Source organism: Aedes aegypti, chromosome 2 (genome assembly GCF_002204515.2).
Source record: "Aedes aegypti strain LVP_AGWG chromosome 2, AaegL5.0 Primary Assembly, whole genome shotgun sequence".
NCBI classification, from domain to species: domain Eukaryota; kingdom Metazoa; phylum Arthropoda; class Insecta; order Diptera; family Culicidae; genus Aedes; species Aedes aegypti.
The window spans coordinates 110,088,035-110,108,761 of record NC_035108.1 but is presented as its reverse complement, the minus strand read 5'-3'; the positions used below and the strand labels follow the sequence as shown (position 1 = coordinate 110,108,761).

Genomic DNA, 20,727 nt, shown 5'->3' with positions numbered 1-20,727 from the left:
TTATCAGAGATTTCCTTAAAAAAAGATTGCTTTCAAATTTTGATATCTACGAAAGACGCAAATGAATCTTGAATCTTAAGGTAAGGTACCGTGGGGCAAGTGGGGTAACGGATTTCGCATAGTTGAGATTCTTCAAATTCTAGTGACTTTAATTAAAACAAATGAGGTCCTGTATATTTCTTAGCTTGACTCCCACCAAATATAAGCAGTATGCTGAAATTTATTTTTATGTAAAATTGAAGAAAAAAGTACAGAAAAAGTTTTTGAAAAGCGTCTCCTTGCTTTTCACTTGCCCTACAAGTGGGGATTGTACCCCGTTTGGCATAAAGTCGTTTGGCATAAGGCCGTTTGGCATAAAGCCGTTTGGCATAAAGTCGTTTGGCATAATGGTCGTTTGGCATAATGGTAGTTAGGCATAAAGGTCATTTGGCATAATTGCCGTTTGGCATAATGATTAACTTAGAATAAATATCGGCATTTTTTAAGCTTTTACCGAAATCAACACCACCGAGCCCATAGCAAAAAAATTTGGTAGGTTCTCAACGAACACCACCGTTCAGAGACTTTCCAAGCTTCTTCTTCTTTCTGGCGTTACGTCCCTACTGGGACAGAGCCTGCTTCTCAGCTTAGTGTTCTTATGAGCACTTCCACAGTTATTAACTGAGAGCTTACTATGCCAATGACCATTTTTGCATTTGTATATCGTGTGGCAGGTACGAAGATACTCTATGCCCTGGGAAGTTGAGAAAATTTCCAACCCGAAAAGATCCTCGACCGGTGGGATTCGAACCCACGACCCTCAGCTTGGTCTAGCTGAATAGCTGCGCGTTTGCCGCTACGGTTATCTGAGCCCCATCTGGGTTATTGTCGAATTAATTCTAAAACTTTTTTTACTGCAGTTTAAAACTATCAGAGGGCACAACTTAAAAGTGGTACAGAAAATTATTTTCCGCAACTTTTTTCCGCTGAAAATATTAGAATAAGATTGCACTCCGCCAACTTGTTACGGAGTGATAGTTGACAGGTTAACAATTTTTTGCTCTATTGTGCAATTGCGGCTCAAAAATCTCAGAAATCTCTTACCTATCGTAGTGTTCTCAATGGCCTCAAAGGTTTACGCATGAGTTTAAAACGTTAATTCAAACATTTAGTAAAATATACCAATTATTTTCACTTACCCCATTTACCCACTTGCCCCGCGGTACCTTAACTCGTCGCGTGCCGAAACCAGTCACCTGATAAACAACATGATTCTTTTTTGAAATTTTAAACTTTATTAAACAGCAGCGATTGATGTTTTTTTCACAATTGTCTATGTTTTGTTTACTTGTTTACTTTTGTTTACCTTTTTCAATTTTATTTTTTCTCGGTCAACAAGGTTTAAAAATTTGAATATGTAGTAGTGCGCTGTGTACTTTTTTTTACTAATTCGTTTAATTACAGGCTCAAGCGCCATCAGGCATAACGGAACCAAACTAGCCAGACTTTTGAACGGTGCACTTCGAAGTAGATTTTCGTAGGGTAGGACCGCAGTAGGACTATGTGTTAACTCTATTGACCCGTTATCCAGGTTTTTAAAAGCGCTAATGGCTGCCGCATAAAGGCTCGCTTTCTTGTAGGGATAAGTCGATTTGACGTTTGGCTTGGGTAGTTTTGTATCCAGCTTTTTACGAGCGCTAATGGCTGCCGCAAACAGGCTCGCAGTCTGGTAGGGATAAGTCGATTTGACGTTTGGCTTTGGTCCGTTCAATACAAAACTACCCAAGCCAAACGTCAAATCGACTTATCCCTACAAGAAAGCGAGCCTTTATGCGGCAGCCATTAGCGCTTTTAAAAACCTGGATTGAACGGACCAAAGCCAAACGTCAAATCGACTTATCCCTACCAGACTGCGAGCCTGTTTGCGGCAGCCATTAGCGCTCGTAAAAAGCTGGATATTAATTGTGACAGGCGTTCCACACACTTCTTATTGCTGAAATTTATCAATGATGTATTATAAGCTTTAAGTATACTATTTGTGCCTATGTATGCCATGTGAGCGGTTCCATTTGAATTCGAATGTCGGTTTACTTTTGTATTTTTTGATTTGGCTGAAATTTGGCAAATGCTTTCTTTATACCCAAAAATGCCTATGAGCCATTTTACGAGACGTTTCGGAACAGCTGATCGCCGCAACGGCGTCAATTGACAGGAGACCTGGGATTAAATCCAGCGTAATTTTCAACAACGCCTCATCTTACCAAACGTGGAAATGGAGAAAATGACAAAAATGAGATCCAAAAATGTTCGTTACTGCAACATTACACCTAGTTATTGTATCAGCTACCTCTTTGTTACCCATATTGCACATAAAAAAGCACTTTTGTGATCAGACATATTTTAATAATTTTTCTCCATTTAAGTTTTCGCCTGGATGAAAAGTTACGCTAGAGATGCGCACAGTCATCAACCATCATCATCGCGAAAACTGACGACGATGATTGAAAAATCCCAGGTCTCCTGTCATTTGACCAGGCTTCGTAAAATGGCTTATTTGCATCATCGGTTCGCCATTTTTACCCTAGCGTTACTTTTGAGAAGGGCCTAAGAAAAAAAGCCTTAACAATTTTCAAAACATTAAAACTCAGAAACTATTTGTCTGATCGGTTTGGTGTCTTCCGCAAAGTTTTAGGTTATTGTTGGAACTATCAGAAAAAAATATACACTGTAAAAAATGTAGTAATTTTTTTTTATTTCGAAAATGAAGCTTAAAAATCCATTTTCTCAAAAATCGTTTTTTTTATTTTTTTATATTTTAAAGAAGTCAAAAAATGGAGTCTTTTGCACAGTGAGTCAAGATGGAGAAATCATGGACAAAAAAGTTATGATTTTTTTTTTAAAAAAGGTTGATTTTTCAATATTGTCTAAATAAACTTTTTGAATGCTTTTCGAACCGATTTTATGAAAGTACGCACAATTTGCAACAAAAAAGGTATATGAGAAAATTTTGCTTATTGCTACCGTTTCCGAGATACAGTGATTTTAAAATTAAATTTACTGAAAATTCACAACTTTTGGTTGGTTTCGGATGTTTTTCGAGTTGATAAAATAAAGATTTTTTTTTCTGAAAGCATTTCATTTCATGTTCTTATACAATGGTGGAGCGTCCTATTTTGATACAGATTTCTTACTTTTTCATAATGTTTACAATTTTGTTTACTATCATTACAGTTTGAAAATCGCCTAACTTCTATTTTATTCACGGAAACTGTATTGACTACGTTGACTGTATTAAAGCTGCTGATGCTGATGCTTCTATTGTTTCCTCTTCCATGCAAACATCTTCCTCTTCATTACTTGATAAGTCATCACTACTTGATAATGCTGTTCTTTTAGCCAATTGTAAACGACACGAATCGCAAATTTTAAATTGTTTATTAAGCTGATTTTCATCTGCAAATCCTAGTTCAACTAATTTGGCAATATTACTTTCCGTGAGATTTCGGTAACTTTTTGAACACTTTTTTGAAAACACATTTACCCAACCTTTGTTGATGGTGTTCATGTTATACTTCATTGTTCTAAGCTATTTTTTACTTTTCACTTGATTATCACTTGCTTGTGTCTTTGCTGCATCAGCTCTTTTTTATACCAACATGGGTACTTGAATCATCTATTAGGTACGTTTCTGTCCGACCACAAAAAATACCAACGTGCTGTACTTTAAGAAAACATCAGGTATATTTGTGTGAGACAACTGGGCACCGTACTCCTCTACTCATAAAGCTTTTGTTTTCGAATGGAAATATTTCATTATCTTAAATCGATATAAACGCCTTTCACGTATTGATTGCTTTATATTCGTTATTTTGTTATTTATTAACTTTTAACATTTTGTTCCATATTTTCTTGATAATTACATATCAAAATATCACAATGTTGAATGTTGAAGTTGTGTTTCGTTAAAAAAATAAATAAATCATTTTTACAGGGCACATTTTTTATTTCGCCTCATACCATAAAAAATTACCAAATCAATATTTTTTTCAAACATTCTAGTCAAAAATTATCTGCTCTTTCAGACAATGAACAAAATTCTAGGCTTATGAGCCTCGAAAAACATTCGAAAATGACCGAAAATTGAAAATTATATCATAATTTTGTATTAAAATCGCTGTATCTTTAAAACGGTAAAAGTTAGCCTGATTTTCCCGTAAACATTTTTTGTTGTAAATTTTGCGTACTTTCATAAAATCGAGTTGAAAAACATTTAAAAAGTTTATTATGACCATTTTCAAAAATTCACCTTTTTTTAAAAAAAATCATAATCATCTATGATTTCTCCATCTTGACTCACTGTGCAAAAGACTTCATTTTTTGTCTACTTTAACATATAAAAATTTAAAAAAATCAAAAATATGATTTTTGAGAAAATTGATTTTTAAGCTTTAAGCGAAGTATGCACTTCAACAGAAAAGTAATCGCCTATCTCGATGCGTGGGAAATTTCTTGCATGAAATGGTCAAGAAAAGCATTTTTCTTTGATCGCAGTACGCAGTTGAAAATAAATGTCATTCCAAATGGAGCTCACTGTAGAACAATATCCTAAAACTTTGCGGAAGACACCAAACTGATCGGACAAACCGTTTCCACGCTATTATTTTTTGAAAATTATTAAGGTATTTTTTCTTAGGCCCTTCTCAAAAGTAAGGCTAGAGTCAAAATGGTGAACCGATTATGCAAAAAAGCATTTTTGGGCATAAAGAAAGCATGTGCAAAATTTCATCCAAATCAAAAAATATAAAAATGAAATTTGGGAAAAAAAAGTCGTCATTTCCTGTGGAACCGCTCATGTAAAAACCATAATCATATAAGTGACCTTGATTCGTGAACTGGACAATTCGATAGAGAAGGAATACGGAAATGCAATACATTTCATTAGAAACGAATTTACAAACAAAAATTCTAGGGGTTTTAAACTGAATGTTTCTTGTTCAATGCACTTAACAAAATATTTTTTCTGTTAAGCCCAAGCATAAAATTTGACAATATTCGGTAACTTGAAAATGGCCCTTCAAAATTATATTTCCTGCACATCAAATGATTGACTACAGTAAAAGGGCGCACAGAAACAGCTGAAATCAATTTCTGTTGGTATTTTTCGGGACCATTTTATCAAATGGTATTAAACATGTGGCTCAACATGTGGCCCACAAGCCAAAACTGTGGCCAATAATTCCGTAGGATACACCAATAAGCTTCTCATCACTTCAATTCAAAATGAGTTTTTATTGTGTTCAGAAGTTGAGCTTGAATATACATTGAACAGGAATTTGCAGGATCCCGCTATGAAACCCGAACAGCCAGATAACAACCTCCAGGTGTCCATCAAGAATCTGTAGAAACCCGCTAGAACACTGAAGTATCTCGCTAGGAATCCACAGAATCTTGCTTAGAGTTCTCAGGATCTTGCTTAGGAGCCAGATATGAATTGACATCTACCCAAGAGCTTGCTAAGAATTTTGAGGATATCACTTAGAATTTTAAGATTCCGCTGTAATATTAAGTTAATAAAGACTTTACAGACTGCCACTAGCAATCTCCAAATTCCGCTGGAAACCTATTCAGAATCCTCAATATATTACCAGCAAAATACAACTAGAAATCCACAGTATTCCGCTAGAAAAGGCCGCCTTGGAAATCTTAGGAGTTTACAAGGAATCGACAGATTTCGTACAGCATTGTCAATAACTAATTATGCATTCTCAGGATCCCGCAAGGAACTACTAATGTCTGATAGGAATATCAGACAGAATATGTATGTTGACACTTCTCAAATTTGCTTGAATATAAATTTACATAAAATACTTACATAATTTAGATTCTACCTCATTACCCCGAATGCCATTAACCCGAACGCCATTATCCCGAATTCCAAAACCTCGAACGACCCATCACCCCGAATTCCAATATCATGAGGAAATGTTATCAATATCATCATATCAAGATATTTTTAAATTCGGGGAAATAGCATTCGGAGTAATGGTACATTCGGGGTAATGGAATTCGGGGCAATGGCATTTGAGATAATGGGTTAGAATCTGTTTCTACATACGTAATGCGTATAATTGTACAATGAAAAAACAGTGAGCTGAAGAGGAGAGACGAAAATGTTTGACATAAACTCTATGTGAAATTACTATGGAAAAGGCAAACCTTTTGTGTTCAGTCCTCTAACTTCTCGTCATAATAATCTATGGAAAAGTGAGCAAACTCTTCTCATGTGAAATCTTCTCAGCTATAAGCTATAACAGCCGAAGACCACATTTTGATAGGACGTAAGGATAATTTGTTATTATTGATAACAAAGTCTAAATCATGCTGAGATGATCATTCAATTACTTTCAGAGCAACACTGCTTTTTTGCTGTAGAACATAGTACTTTCATAGCTGCCTATTTGCCTTTTCAATGCTCTGGACAGCAAGTTAATTTGCTCCAAACTGACTTGCGAAAATTGACTCGCAATAAGTAAAAAAAAGGTCATTAATGATTTCAATACCAAACATCGCTCATGGAATAATTCGCAAAGTAATTCCAATGACAGAATTTCATTTGATAAGTGCTCTTAAGGCTCAAGAATCCATCATTCAATCATCAGCAATCATCAAAAGTGGAAAACCAGTTTTTTTGTTCAAATTTAAAGATATCCACATGGAAATCTATCATTACATTACAGATGGCAAGTGAAATGCAATGATAGATTTTCAAGAATGTTGCTTCAATTTTGAGCAAAAAAACTGGTTTTGAAAATTTGAAAAACGATGATGGTTATTTTCCTCTTAATTATTTTTCTCAATCCAATACCCTGATGGCCATACTCTTCTAGAAACCTTTCTACGATTGATTTGGTCTTAACCACTAGAGTCGGTAGCCAACTGATTACTCATGCTGATTTTGATTCTGATCATGTCCCTGTTACATTTCAAATATCCCAAGAAGCGATTCTCAATCCTATCAGCTCCACTTTCAATTATTTACGAGCCGACTGGAATATATATATAAAACGTATGTTGACTCTAATCTTGATGTTAACATTTCTTTAGAAACTAAACTTGATATTGACAATGCTCTTGAAACTTTAACAAATTCCATTGTTGAAGCCAGGAGCATTGCAATTCCAAAATGTGAAGTAAAATTTGAATCCGTGATTATAGACGGCAGGATCTGCATAAAGAAATCAAGAAACGTTTTGCTCAATTAAGAAACAAAAATTTTGAAAATAAAATTTCTCAATTGGACGCTGGTTTCCAGCCCTTTTGGAAATTATCTAAAATTTGGAAAAAAAAAACTCAGAAGCCAATACCGGCATTGAAAGAGGAAAACAAACTATTACTAACTAATTGCGAAAAAGCTCAAAAACTTGCTATGCAGTTCGAATGCGCGCACAATTTTAATTTAGGACTTACTAGTTCAATAGAAAATCAAGTTACTCAGGACTTCTCAATTAAGAGAACGTTTTCGAAAATTCCTGGAAGAATGAGAACTATTATTAAAAAATTCAAAAATAAGAAAACTCCTGGCGATGATGGAATTTTCTACATCCTCATCAAGAAACTTCCAGAAAGTAGCTTATCATTTTTAGTTGATATATTTAACAAATGTTTGCAGTTATCATATTTTCCTGACAAATGGAAAAATGCTAAGGTTAAAAATTTTAAAACCAGACAAAAATCGTGCAGAAGCTTCTAGCTATCGTCCAATCAGTTTGCTTTCCTCCATCAGTAAACTTTTTGAAAAGGTCATTTTGAACAGAATGATGGCCCACATCAACGAAAATTCATTTTTTGCCAATGAACAGTTCGGATTCCGCCATGGGCATTCGACCACTCATCAACTTTTACGTGTTACTAATTTGATCCGTTCCAACAAATCTGAAGGTTATTGTTCTGGTCTTGCTCTTTTAGACATAAAAAAAGCATTCGACAGTGTTTGGCATGAAGGTTTGATAGTAAAATTAAAAAACTTTAATTTTCCAACATACATTGTTAGAATAATTCAAAGTTATCTGTCAAATCGTTCACTTCAGGTTAATTATTAGAACTCCAGATCTGAAAGGCTTCCTTTAAGAGCTGGTGCTCTTCAAGGCAGCATTTTGGGACCAATATGATACAATATTTTCACATCTGACTTACCTCAGAGATGTCGAAAATCCTTGTTTGCGGATGACACAGGCCTCTCCGCCAAAGGACGAAGCCTGCGTGTCATCTGCAGTCGATTGCAAAAAGTTTGGATATTTTTTTCTTCATACTTGCAAAAATGGAGAATTTCTTCTAATGCTTCCAAAATTCAACTAATAATATTCCAACATAAACCAGAAAATCTTTATTTGAAACCTTCAAGTAGACATGTTGTTACGATGAGAGGGGTTCCAAAAAATTGGTTATGAAGTTAAGTACCTAGGGCTCATGCTAGATAAGAATTTAACTTTCAAAAATCACATTGAGAGCACTGTAACAAATATATAAAAGGTCTGTATTCGCTTATTAACAGAAAATCGAAACTTTGCCTTAAGAACAAGCTTTTGATTTTCAAACAAATTTTCAGGCCAGCTATGTTGTATGCTGTACCAATATGGACTAGCTGTTGTAATACCAGGAAGAAGGCTCTGCAAAGGATTCAAAATAAAATTTTGAAAATGATCCTGAAGCTTCCTTCCTGGTATAGTACTAATGAGTTGCATAGAATATCCAATGTTGAAACATTGGAACAAATGTCAAATAAAATAATTAATAATTTCAGGCAAAAATCGTTACAATCTTCTATTGGCTTTGGCACGATAATGCGTTATATATTTAGGTTAAGTAAATTGAAATCGTTTCTTTTTTCTCTTAGCAGGTGAAATCAACTCACCTGTAAAAATTCGTAACTGCTAAGGCAAATTCAATGTAATTTGTTGTTAACAAAATGTTAATACAATCTTAGATTTGTGTTACCAAATTAGGATGATAGTGTTGTCTAATAACACAGATCACCTAGATATAAGAAATGAATGTAATGTTTAGAAAAATACTAATAAAGTATAAAAAGGGTATTTGTCGCCCACTATTGTGCTCTGCAGGATAAATCCACGTAATGCGATTATCTGGAAATGTCGATATACCGTCGCAGTGATAATAAAAATCACCAAATGTTTCAGATTTAGCAAATTTGAAACATTTGCGTCCATGAATAATTAGAAAATCCAAGCCTACTTGAATTTTGACGTTGCGTTTGAATTGCGCGCATATCTTCTGCACGTTACCGCCGCCGCTGGATGTGGATTTAAAATGAGCGCCGCAGTACTGAAGACCCGCGATATTTTTTTTATTTCCGTTTCCATTTGTACCATGAACATAGTAAATTTTTATGGAATTCCATAGTAGTTTAAAGAATGGACATAGTCAGCTAAAATAGTAATTTTTACGACAGATCATTTTCTTGTGTAGGCTGTTATCCTTTCAACTAGAAATCAGCCTGCGTAGATGTCCAAAGTATTGCCGTTACGCTAAAATGGTTTTTGCAGAAACCCAATAATTATAATAGTTAAATCTCGCTAAAATGGTGTTTTCGCAAGCAACGTTAAAATTCGTCAAAACATGAGTTTGCCTCTCATCTCGTCTAATCGCTAATCATTTCAACAAACTTGTTCGCTTCGCTGTTTCTCGTCTCGCTCGGGCCAAGCCAATATTTACAAACAAACAGTATCGAGCCTCCATTCGGGCTGAGCTAAATCCGAACCAGCCAGTTACCACGCCAGTCAACGCACTGTGAAAAAATCAGCCGGCTAGAAATACATGGGTATGGCCTTCATACGGACACGGTGCCCCGGCCCTCGTACGATGTAGTGGTTCTGCAAAATGACGAACCGAATCTGGTTATCGCGAACCAGATTGATCCGGTTAACCGGTATGCGTTTGCGCGAATGCCCAAAAAGTCGAATGAGTGGCGCATGTGTCCGGCTTCTTTTTCCCTGCGTGGTTTGATGTTCTATATCGGAAATGTTGTGTATTCGTGATTTCAACCTTAACCACCATTCTACACAAACGAAGTGAGGCGAGAAAAAAACATAAATATTGGATAAAGTCTGACATAGGAAAACGCAAGTCATCGATCGCGCACGTAGGCCAATGACGCTTATGCAGCACATTGTTTAGGATCGAGGCAAGATTAGTCTAAAAGTAGCACGAACAAAAATACATTGAATCTGATTGGAATTGATCCTTAAAAACAAGAATTCACAGAATTGATAGATGTTGTTTGATTAATATTCTGCACATGCCATCATTTTTTCATCCATCATCGGGGAGCATCAGCAGTATGAGTGACAGAGATTGTTTATCACATATTTGAATTTTTATAACCCTCATAGCAATCAAACCATCACTAAGTCAGCTAAAAACCACAGAAACGAAGACGTGTCCGCAGCAATTATGTCAACAACTTCAGAAAAAAACCAGTCGCCCGGCGAAATTTGAGTGTGTAGATGTAAACTCATTCTGATGTAACGATATGGAGCAAATTTCCTATCAAAGTAGGCGTGGAGGGGTGTGTTTATTCATTATCGGATCCGTTTAGCAGTCGGCTGTTGTTTGCATCGGAGCAGTTAGCCACAATTTAGCATTGGAAATTTTCTTTCATTTTCGTCCCAGTGCTAGTTTAGCGATAATATAATTGATTGAGCAAAATTCGAAGCCATGTCACGGATGGATGATGCATATGCGGGCGGGTCAAAAACATGCACAGGGTGTTTAGAATTGCACGTTTTATTTGAATCAAAGCTTCGATTAATCGATAATAAAAGATTGAACGAGATAACTTTGGCTATTTTGGTAGTTTAAAAGCATTCTTATTGATGATTACACAGCGTAACAAAAATTACATTTTTGCGTGTCTCAAGGATCAAATTATGTCAATTATCAATTTTGGGTTGCTGTATCTGATGCCGTTCTCAGAAACGTTCCAGCACGTCACAATTTTTAGCTACAGTTCACATACACAGTTGTATAAAACACTGATTTCATTGATGCTTAGGGATGGTACACAAATTATGTCACGTAAAATGTAAATTTCAACTTTTTTGACACGTTTTTTGTAGGAGTCCTCCGAAATTTTTGTAAGGCTTGTCACGCTTGGCTTGACTCCCCCCCCCCTCCCCCCCCCCCCCCCCTTGGAGCTGTTGTATCAGATAGAGTATCAGTAATAATAGTTAATAAGATATTCAGAATAATAAATCTAATATATATAGATGAAAAAAGAAAATAGAAATAAAATAGACTTAGTGAAAAGATAAAATTACTTTGAATTTCATACAAAACAAAGAAGCCTGAGAAAATAGGAATCAATCAAGGATGCTTTGAAGAATCGAATGTTTCACCGAAAGTCAGTCTTACAACGAATCTGGTAGAGTACTGACAGATAATTTAAAGCAGACAATTTTAGAGAAGAAGAGAAGACGAGCAGAAAATAGTAGAAATGGATGATTTGGATACCCCCCCCGGACTCAACAATGGTGCAGCCGAGTCTTCCGGTCGTGGGTGAATATCCAGTGGAACTGAGAAAGTGGAAACCTTTTCTTAACTGCTTGTTACTGCGAAGCAGATCTGGATATTCGATGAAAAAGGCGAATATCCTGTAAACTGTGATCAAAAATGCTTATTTATAAACTCCATTAGGGAAGGCGGATGTTTAGTAATTTAAAAATTAAACACCGATAGAGAAGGCGGATGTAAAAAAAAACAAATTTAAACTCCGATAGAGAAGGCGGCAGTTCCAAAAAAAAAAAAAAAAAAAAAACTCCGATAGAGATGGCGGAAGTTTAAAAGTTTGAATTCCGATAGAGAAGGCGGAGATTCATAAATTAGGATTCAGAGAAGGCAGAGTTTTCCAGAACGCTATGAATGATAGATAATTGAAACACATAACGATTCGATTTATTCGGATGAAAATTTTCTGTTTGAATTCCTAACAATTACCATGACAACAGTAGTAATTTGTTTTCTTATGATTATTTCTCAGCAACTTGAAGATGACGGAAATTGAATTATTGAAAGAACTGACGACGTTGGCAGAGGATGTTCAAGGGGAACCATCAGTACCATCGGAGAATTTCAAAGAAACTCGGCCAAGTACGGATAGAAACAAATCCCTGGAAAAGTCATCATTTTCTACCGGTGGCCTGTCGCTTGGAGCCTTGAACATTCCAGAATGCCTACCGTCGGATGGAGAAATAGAAATCGATAGAAAAGCATACGAGCATTGGAAAAAGATTTTGGAGGTCTCTACGGATCTTATGGAATCAACGGACAAAAAACCCGGATTGGTATTTTCAAGATTAAGGCTGGAGCAAAGCTGTTGGAAATGTTGGATAGTACTAAAACGGCTCCTGGAATGCCTGATGAAACTTCGTTAACGCGATTGCTCGATTGAACGAATATTTTGGATCAAGAACATATATGATGTCGCAGAGAAGCAGGCTCCTTAACATGTTACAAAAGAAAGACGAAAGTGATGTATATCGAAATTATATACTTTGTATAAAAACATTTATGAGTGTATTCAGCACCCCATAAACTATTCAGCAGAAACTGGCAACACTGCTGTCGAACTATATTTACAATAAACAAGCCCAAAGAGGCTCTCTTCAGTTTTACACCTCAAACGTACCAGTCGTGTTTATTCCCAAGTGAGAAAACCCCCAAGTTCCCCCTGAATTAGTTGAGTGATAATCTCCCAGTTCGGTTTGCCGTTGTCCGTAGAAGTGAGTAAAAGTTATACCCCAATCCGGTCTGGTTCCGGAACTTAAAACATTTTAGTGGCGACGAGGAAAACGGCGTCCGAAAGTTGGATTTTCGGCGCGCGATCAGTGCAACAGCTCGGGCGGCAGCCATCACGGTGAGATTTTTTTCCCATCTCCCGCGGGAAGGAGGATTAGGCTGGTCCAAAATTGACTGGAGCGGTGTAGGCATCTGCGCAGTGAATTGTGCGGCGTCGGTAGCTGGCTTTGGCGGGAAATTTCCGGCTGTTCCTTTATCGCTGGGTGGCGAGTTGCAAGCCTTCCTTCCGCTTGTTGGCTGGTGCGTTGGTGAGGTTACGTTGTGATTGGGTGAGTGTAATCATTCTTTTATATCTTTTTCGACTCAGTTGTGAAGATTAGGCCGGTCCAAGTTTATTTTTTTTTGAATTTGCATTTTAATTTTGTGAACTTTTTGTAAAATTTAATTTTTTTCGTTGTTGCTTAGATATTGGCAAATATGTCCTATGTAGTGGCCCCCAATATTGAACCCTACCGTAAGGGACAATCGTTTGCTTCCTGGGTCAGGCGATTAGCTTTCCATTTCCGGGTGAACAGGGTCAACGAAAATGATAAGAAAGACCAAATGTTCTTATTAGGAGGAGACTATTTGTTCAGTATGGCTGAAAAGCTCTATCCGACAGAGGCACTGATGGACGAAGTGTCCTACGAAGTGCTAATCCAAAAGCTTAAGGAGAGGCTCGATAAAACAGACTCAGTTCTACTCCAGCGGTACAATTTTGGTACTAAGGTACAACAAGCTGGTGAGTCGGCTAGCGATTTTATCTTTTCATTTTATCTTTTCACTGAAGCTCCAAGCAGAACACTGCGAGTTCGGTGACCAAAAGAATCGACTCATTTTGGATCGCATTCTTGTTGGCTTAACGGATAATAATCTTAAGCATCGTCTTCTCACTGAGGACAGTGCAAAGTTTACGCTGGAGCAAGCGGAGAAGATTATTGCCACCTGGGAAATGGCGGCGACCCATACAAAAGCTTTGGCGAACAACGAAGATGTCGGCTTGGTAGCTTCTTTAAACACAAGATATCCTTTGACTGGAGGAAGAGGCGCGGTCGTTCAGCGAATGAAGGAGGCAGCACAAGGTTTTCGCGGTTCGGTGAAAAGCCGACTTGGTGTACGACCGGATATTCGACCAGCGGAGGATCGTTATTATAATTCCCGGAAAAACTCAAATTTTCAGCAAGTCAGGTATCGAGATTCATCTGCTGGACCTGCTCATCGGAGGTTCAACCGAGACAACGATCAATGGCCCTTGGATCAGCGCTACTGTGACTTCTGCAAACGCAGTGGACACGTACGCAGAAAATGCTACAAGCTGAAAAATGAGAGGAACAGCGAAGTCAACCGTATCGATGCCCAGGAAGGAAGCAGTACAGTCAGCTTGGCCGAGCGACTGGATAGGTTGAGGTCGGTGAACTGGGATACGGACGAAAATGATTCAGGTGATTTATAATGTATGCATGTTACTTCAATCAATAAGATAAGCGATCCCTGTTTATTGAATGTGTCTATTGAGAACAATATTGTACAGATGGAGGTGAACAGTGGTTCTTCTGTTACAGTAATGGGCAAAAATTTATTTACTTCCAAATTTGGCCTTCCTCTAGTAAAAAGTTCTAAACAACTGATTGTTATAAATGGTTCCAGATTAAAGGTGTCTGGGGAAGTTGGGGTTAAGGTTAAATACAATGGTAAGGAAGCTAATTTAACACTTTTAGTACTTGATTGTGATTACCAGTTTATTCCTTTGCTGGGCAGACCGTGGTTGGATGAGTTCTTTCCCAACTGGAGAATTTTTTTTGGTAATTTGATGCCAGTGAATAATATTTCAGTGAAGGAACATGATGCACTAATTGCAGATATTAAGCTGAATTTTTCTGACGTATTTGTCAAGAATTTCTCTAAGCCTATAAAACATTTTGAAGCCGATTTGGTTCTGAAAAGTGATATTCCTATTTTTAAGAAGGCTTACGACGTTCCTTATCGTTTGAGGGAGAAAGTTTTAAATTATTTGGACAAATTAGAAGCAGAGAAAGTGATAACTCCTATTCAAACCAGTGAGTGGGCATCACCTGTAGTTGTAGTAATGAAGAAAAATAATGACATACGACTAGTAATTGACTGCAAGGTCTCGATTAATAAATTTATCATACCAAATACTTACCCATTACCTGTTGCTCAGGATCTTTTCGCTCAATTGGCGGGATGTACTGTTTTTTGTGCTCTTGATTTAGAGGGCGCTTATACACAGCTATCATTATCTGAACGATCAAGAAAATGGTAATTAACACAATTAAGGGACTTTTTACCTATAATAGATTGCCACAGGGAGCTTCCTCTAGTGCATCTATATTTCAGCAGGTTATGGATCAAGTATTGCATGGTATTGATAACGTTTGCGTCTATTTGGATGATGCGCTTATTGCAGGAAAAGACTTGAAGGATTGCAAGAAAAAACTTTACATGGTGCTAGATAGATTGTCTAAAGCAAATATCAAAATTAATTGGGACAAATGCAGGTTTTTTGTGACTGAACTAGAGTATCTTGGTCATATGATTAGTAGCAAAGGTTTAACTCCTTGCTCAAGCAAAATTGCAACTATAAGAGAAGCTAAAATTCCAACAAATGTGACTGAATTGAAGTCTTATTTGGGACTTATCAATTATTATAACAAATTTATCCCAAATTTGTCTTCAAAATGGTATCATTTGTACAATTTATTGAAAAACAATGTCAAGTTTGAATGGAACAGTAATTGTAATGAAGCATTTGAGAATTCTAAAAAGTTATTACTAGAAACTGATTTTCTTGAATTTTATGACCCGGAGAAACCTATTGTTGTTGTCACAGATGCATCTGGCTATGGTTTGGGAGGAGTAATTGCTCATGTAATTGACGAGGTTGAGAAACCAATATGTTTCACGTATTTTTCGTTAAATGCAGCACAAAAGAAATACCCCATATTACATTTAGAAGCACTTGCACTTGTTTGCACAATTAAGAAATTCCATAAATATTTGTATGGTCAAAAATTTACAGTTTTTACCGACCACAAACCTTTAGTTGGGATTTTCGGTAAAGAGGGCAAACATTCAATATTTGTGACAAGAATTCAACGCTACATTTTAGAACTTTCGGTGTATGATTTCGACATTCAGTACAGGCCTTCTGCAAAAATGGGTAATGCGGATTTTTGTTCGCGATTTCCATTAGAAGTGTCAGTTCCCAGTGAATATGATCAAGAATTTATTAAAAGCATAAATTTTGGGGACAACTTGCCTATTGATTTTCTGGTTATTGCTAGAGAGACTAAGAAGGATGACTGTTTACAGAAAATCATAGATTGTATACACCATGGTTGGCCAAAGAAGATAGACAGACAATTTGCTGATGTTTATACCAATCGACAGGAAATAGAGATTATTGAAGACTGCTTGTTATTTCAAGACAGAGTCGTAATACCACAGGTAATGCAAAAAGAGATTCTAAAACTTTTACATGGCAACCATGCGGGTATCGTCAAAATGAAAAGACTGGCGAGAAGAACAGTGTACTGGTTTGGAATAAACACACATATTGAAAATTTTGTTGCTGCTTGTGACGTTTGTGCAAGTATGGCAATAGTACCAAAACAAAACATTACTTCAAAATGGATACCTACCACGAGACCATTTAGCAGAATACACATTGATTTCTTCCATTTTGAACATCGTACCTTCTTATTGATGGTGGATAGTTTCTCTAAATGGGTGGAGGTAGAATAGATGAGAAAAGGTACAAACTGTTCAGAGGTATTGACGAAACTCATTGAATTTTTTGCTCGTTTTGGATTACCGGACGTCATAGTGTCGGACAATGGTCCTCCTTTCAACTCACATTCTTTCAAAAGTTTCCTTCAAAGACAAGGTATAAAGGTTTTGAACAGTCCTCCATATAATCCTGCTAGTAATGGCCAGGCGGAGAGACTTGTAAGAACAGTTAAAGACGTACTCAAGAAATTCTTATTAGAACCTGGAATGTTGGAGTTGAGTTTGGAGGATCAGATCAACTTGTTTCTATTCAATTATAGAAATAACAATTTGACGATGGAAGGTAATTTTCCTTCTGAGAAAATCTTTACGTATACTCCTAAGATGTTAATCGATTTGGTTAACCCTAAGAAACATTATAAGCAGATGCTTGTACCACAATCCCCCAATGATGAGGCAAATACTAGCCAAAATGTTGCAAGTTATAGAACAGATCCGTTAAATTCTCTGATACCAGGGGACATTGTGTGGTACAAGCATAACATTCCACGTGTACGCGAAAAATGGATAAAGGCATCCTTTCTAAAACGATTTTCTAAAAACGTATTGCAGATCATGGTTGGAAACGAGGCGACAACTACCGCACATCCAACACAAATCAGGCTCGTTAAGGATGGACGAGGTCTACGGGACCAGCCAAGACGTACAGTGCGAGTAGTTGACACTGGTCGGTCGTTACCGACTGTAGCCGAACCCGAAAGACCATCTGAGGAGATCGATGTCTGGCAAATACCGGATCAGAGTGTTAGTGAATTAAGAAAGGATCAAAATGAAATAGTAGAGCGTATGAATAGGAAAAGAAAATTTCCGTCGGAACCGGTAGCGCTTACTGGCCTACCCCGGCGTTCAAAAAGAATTAGGAAGTCTAGAGTAGAAAGTGGATTCGAATATTATTAAAGTTATTGTTATTGAATTACTGTTCGATCTTTTATAAGAAGGAAGAGCTGATGTATATCGAAATTATATACTTTGTATAAAAACATTTATGAGTGTATTCAGCACCACATAAACTATTCAGCAGAAACTGGCAACACTGCTGTCGAACTATATTTACAATAAACAAGCCCAAAGAGGCTCTCTTCAGTTTTACACCTCAAACGTACAAGTCGTGTTTATTCCCAAGTGAGAAAACCCCCAAGTTCCCCCTGAATTAGTTGAGTGATAATCTCCTAGTTCGGTTTGCCGTTGTCCGTAGAAGTGAGTAAAAGTTATACTCCAATCCGGTCTGGTTCCGGAACTTAAAACATTTTAGAAAGCAGCGTACAATTTGTAAGAAGGGTCGGAGCAGCCACCAAGCTCTGTGGTTACCTGGAATCTGTAATGCGTACAATAACCATGGGTGCACTGGACAGTCGAGTTTGTAAGCTAGCTCTTAGGAACTGGGTTCGCCAAGGATCCCTAAAAGATCTGATTGACGCGGTTCTAGATTCTGAAATAGAGAGATTAAACGAAGAGGAATTCATGAGAACACAACAACGTAATTCAACATCACCATCTGGAGCAGCAGTCATTGCAGCAGTCGAGAGATATTCAAATCTGACGAATTATCGACAAGAAAGATTTAATGGTATGAATAATTTTTTTGCTTACAAATGATTTAGTAATTTCGTGTAATTTATGATTAATATTAGGTGGCAGACCAAGCTGGAACTCTAACGGTAGACGTGGCGCACACAGAGGAAGAAGAGGAGGAAATTCGCTTTTCTACCGCGGTCCAGACGCGCCTATGCTGGAGGTGTAGTAGCGTGTATCACCCACCTTCGGAGTGTCCTGTGATTGATAAGGTTTGTCACAAATGTCAAACAAAAGGCCACATTGCTCGTATGTGTACCACCGATATTGGGCATCGATCGAGGCATTAAGAGACGACTTCAATGCGAACCTGTAACGAATTTCCGATCAAACGAAACTCGACGAATTTCTCTGGTTAATCAACGTGATGAGGAGTTAGATGAAAAAGAAGTAAAGGGATTTTCCGACACTGATTCCAATAATTAGATTAGAAATTCAACAATGAACTTTTTTTTTGTTTATTTAATTTTATAAGAATGTATAAACGACGTAGTTAAAATACTTTAAATAAACGATCAGTTCAGAATCGTAAATAAACATTCTTAATTATTGGTAATATTGCTGTGTGCGTTTGAAATGCAAATAACAAATGCGGGAACACCAAATGCGGTAAGATTTTCAACAAGGAAGGCGAAGTCAAAGATCGTTTTTCTTTGCTAGGTTGGCAGTGATATGGATCATGGTTGCTAAGTGTCCTTTGATTAGTTTGTGTTACCGCATTTGGAACGCATTCGAGCAAAATTTGCACGTCAAACGCAAACAGCAATATATGATGAAAATGAATTGTAGATTACAAAGTTAAATGAAAATATGGGTCCAATGAACATCTCGAAAGTGGACAAGAAAGATGTTCAGAGAAAAGACGAGGCAGTTATCGTTGGCACAGTTGCTGGAATTGGAGTAGAATTCTTTATAGATTCAGGAGCTCAAGTTAGTACCGTTACAAAATCGGTGTTTGATTCAATTTTGGCAAACGAACCTGTAAAGAAATTAATATATGATGTGCGTTTCCAGATCCAATAAAAATATTGATGTTCTGGCAACATTTTCTGCAGAACTGTATATCACAGAAGATAGACCAAAAATTTTATGTTGTTGATGAAACCAGAGCTTTATTGGGATATAATACAGCGCTACACTATAGTGTTCTAGCCATTGGACTTGACGTACCCATAAAAGATGTTGGTGCATGGTCATGTGAACTAACGCTATCGGACTATATGGATATAAGTATGATCGCTGCTTCTAAAGAATTCCCTAGATTCAATGTTCCTCCAGTTTCATTAAAATATGATAAGAATATGCCTCCATCCCGTAATGTTTATACTCACATACTGCCACCTTTTAAAAATCTAGTTAAAAGGAAGATCGATGATTTGCTTGTGTCAGGTAAATGAATAAATCAGATGAGTACTCATTTTTTTATTGATGAATTATTTTTTGGTAGGAATAATCGAAGAAGTTAACGAGTCTATGGATAGATCATTCTGTTCATCACTATTAGTGGTTCCAAAAGGAAAGCATTGCATTCGTTTGGTTATAGATCTGAGAGGCCCGAATAAGTGTATTTTTAGAACGCCATTTATGATGCCTACGTTTGACTCGATACTTATGGAATTGCATGGGTCAACCTACTTCTCAACGATTGATTTAACGAGTGCATATTTCCATGTCGAACTTGATGAAGATTCAAGACATCTAACAATTTTTTTTGCTGGTGATGCCTTGTATAGATACTAGAGTGGTTCAAAAAATCGTTTTTGCTCCACACCGCTCATTCAATTCTCAATCAAATTCTGAGTGTCCTCCCAAAATTTGAGCTCATTTGGATGAAAACTGAGACTGCACAAGCCCTTCAAAGTTTATATGGGAATTACTATGAGAAATGCAACCAATTCATTCAATCGGTCATAAGGTTTGCCCATGTGCTCTTGGGGATAAGAGCTACGTTGACACTGTGAGATACATTCATCAGCTACAACTTTGCCGAATACCGTTTTCAAATCGAACGCCCCAGTAATTAGTTATTGATTTTTGAATGAGTTGTAAAACTTTGGCTATAATTATTGGACTGTTCTGCAGGCATCACTGGATATATGCAGTAGAACATAGTAGCCATGACTTGTGCGTGCTATCTTTCGCGCCAGGTGCAGCAATGTTGCCTGTTCAGAAGTTAAATGAGCACTGCTGAAGAATTTGAGACTGGATATAAATCAATAACTAATTACCGGGGCGTCCGATTGAAAAACGGTCTTCGGCAAAGTTGTAGCTGATGAATGTATCTCACAGCATCAATGTAGCTCTTATCCTCAAGAGCACAGGGGCAAACACTATGACTGATTTAATGAATTGGTTGCTTTTCTCATAGTAATTCCCATATAAACTTAAAAGGGCTTGTGCAGTCTCAGTTTTCACCCAAATGAGCTCAAATTTTGGGAGGACACTCAGAATTTGATCTAGAATCGAATGAGCGGTGTGGAGCAAAAACGATATTTTGAACCACTCTATTAGATA

General features: G+C 37.0%; 1 protein-coding gene and 1 long non-coding RNA gene across 4 annotated transcripts in view; one reads left to right on the top strand and one right to left on the bottom strand.

The window, feature by feature from the left end:
* The window catches only part of LOC5567757 (molybdenum cofactor biosynthesis protein 1), a 76,944-nt gene that overhangs the window by 34,946 nt on the left and 21,271 nt on the right, over positions 1–20,727 (bottom strand). The gene's annotated exons all lie outside the window — the stretch shown is intronic.
* On the top strand, positions 17,569–18,746 carry LOC110675908. Its single transcript, XR_002499907.1, has 2 exons — positions 17,569–18,208; positions 18,273–18,746. It is a non-coding gene; the product is annotated as an uncharacterized LOC110675908 (long non-coding RNA).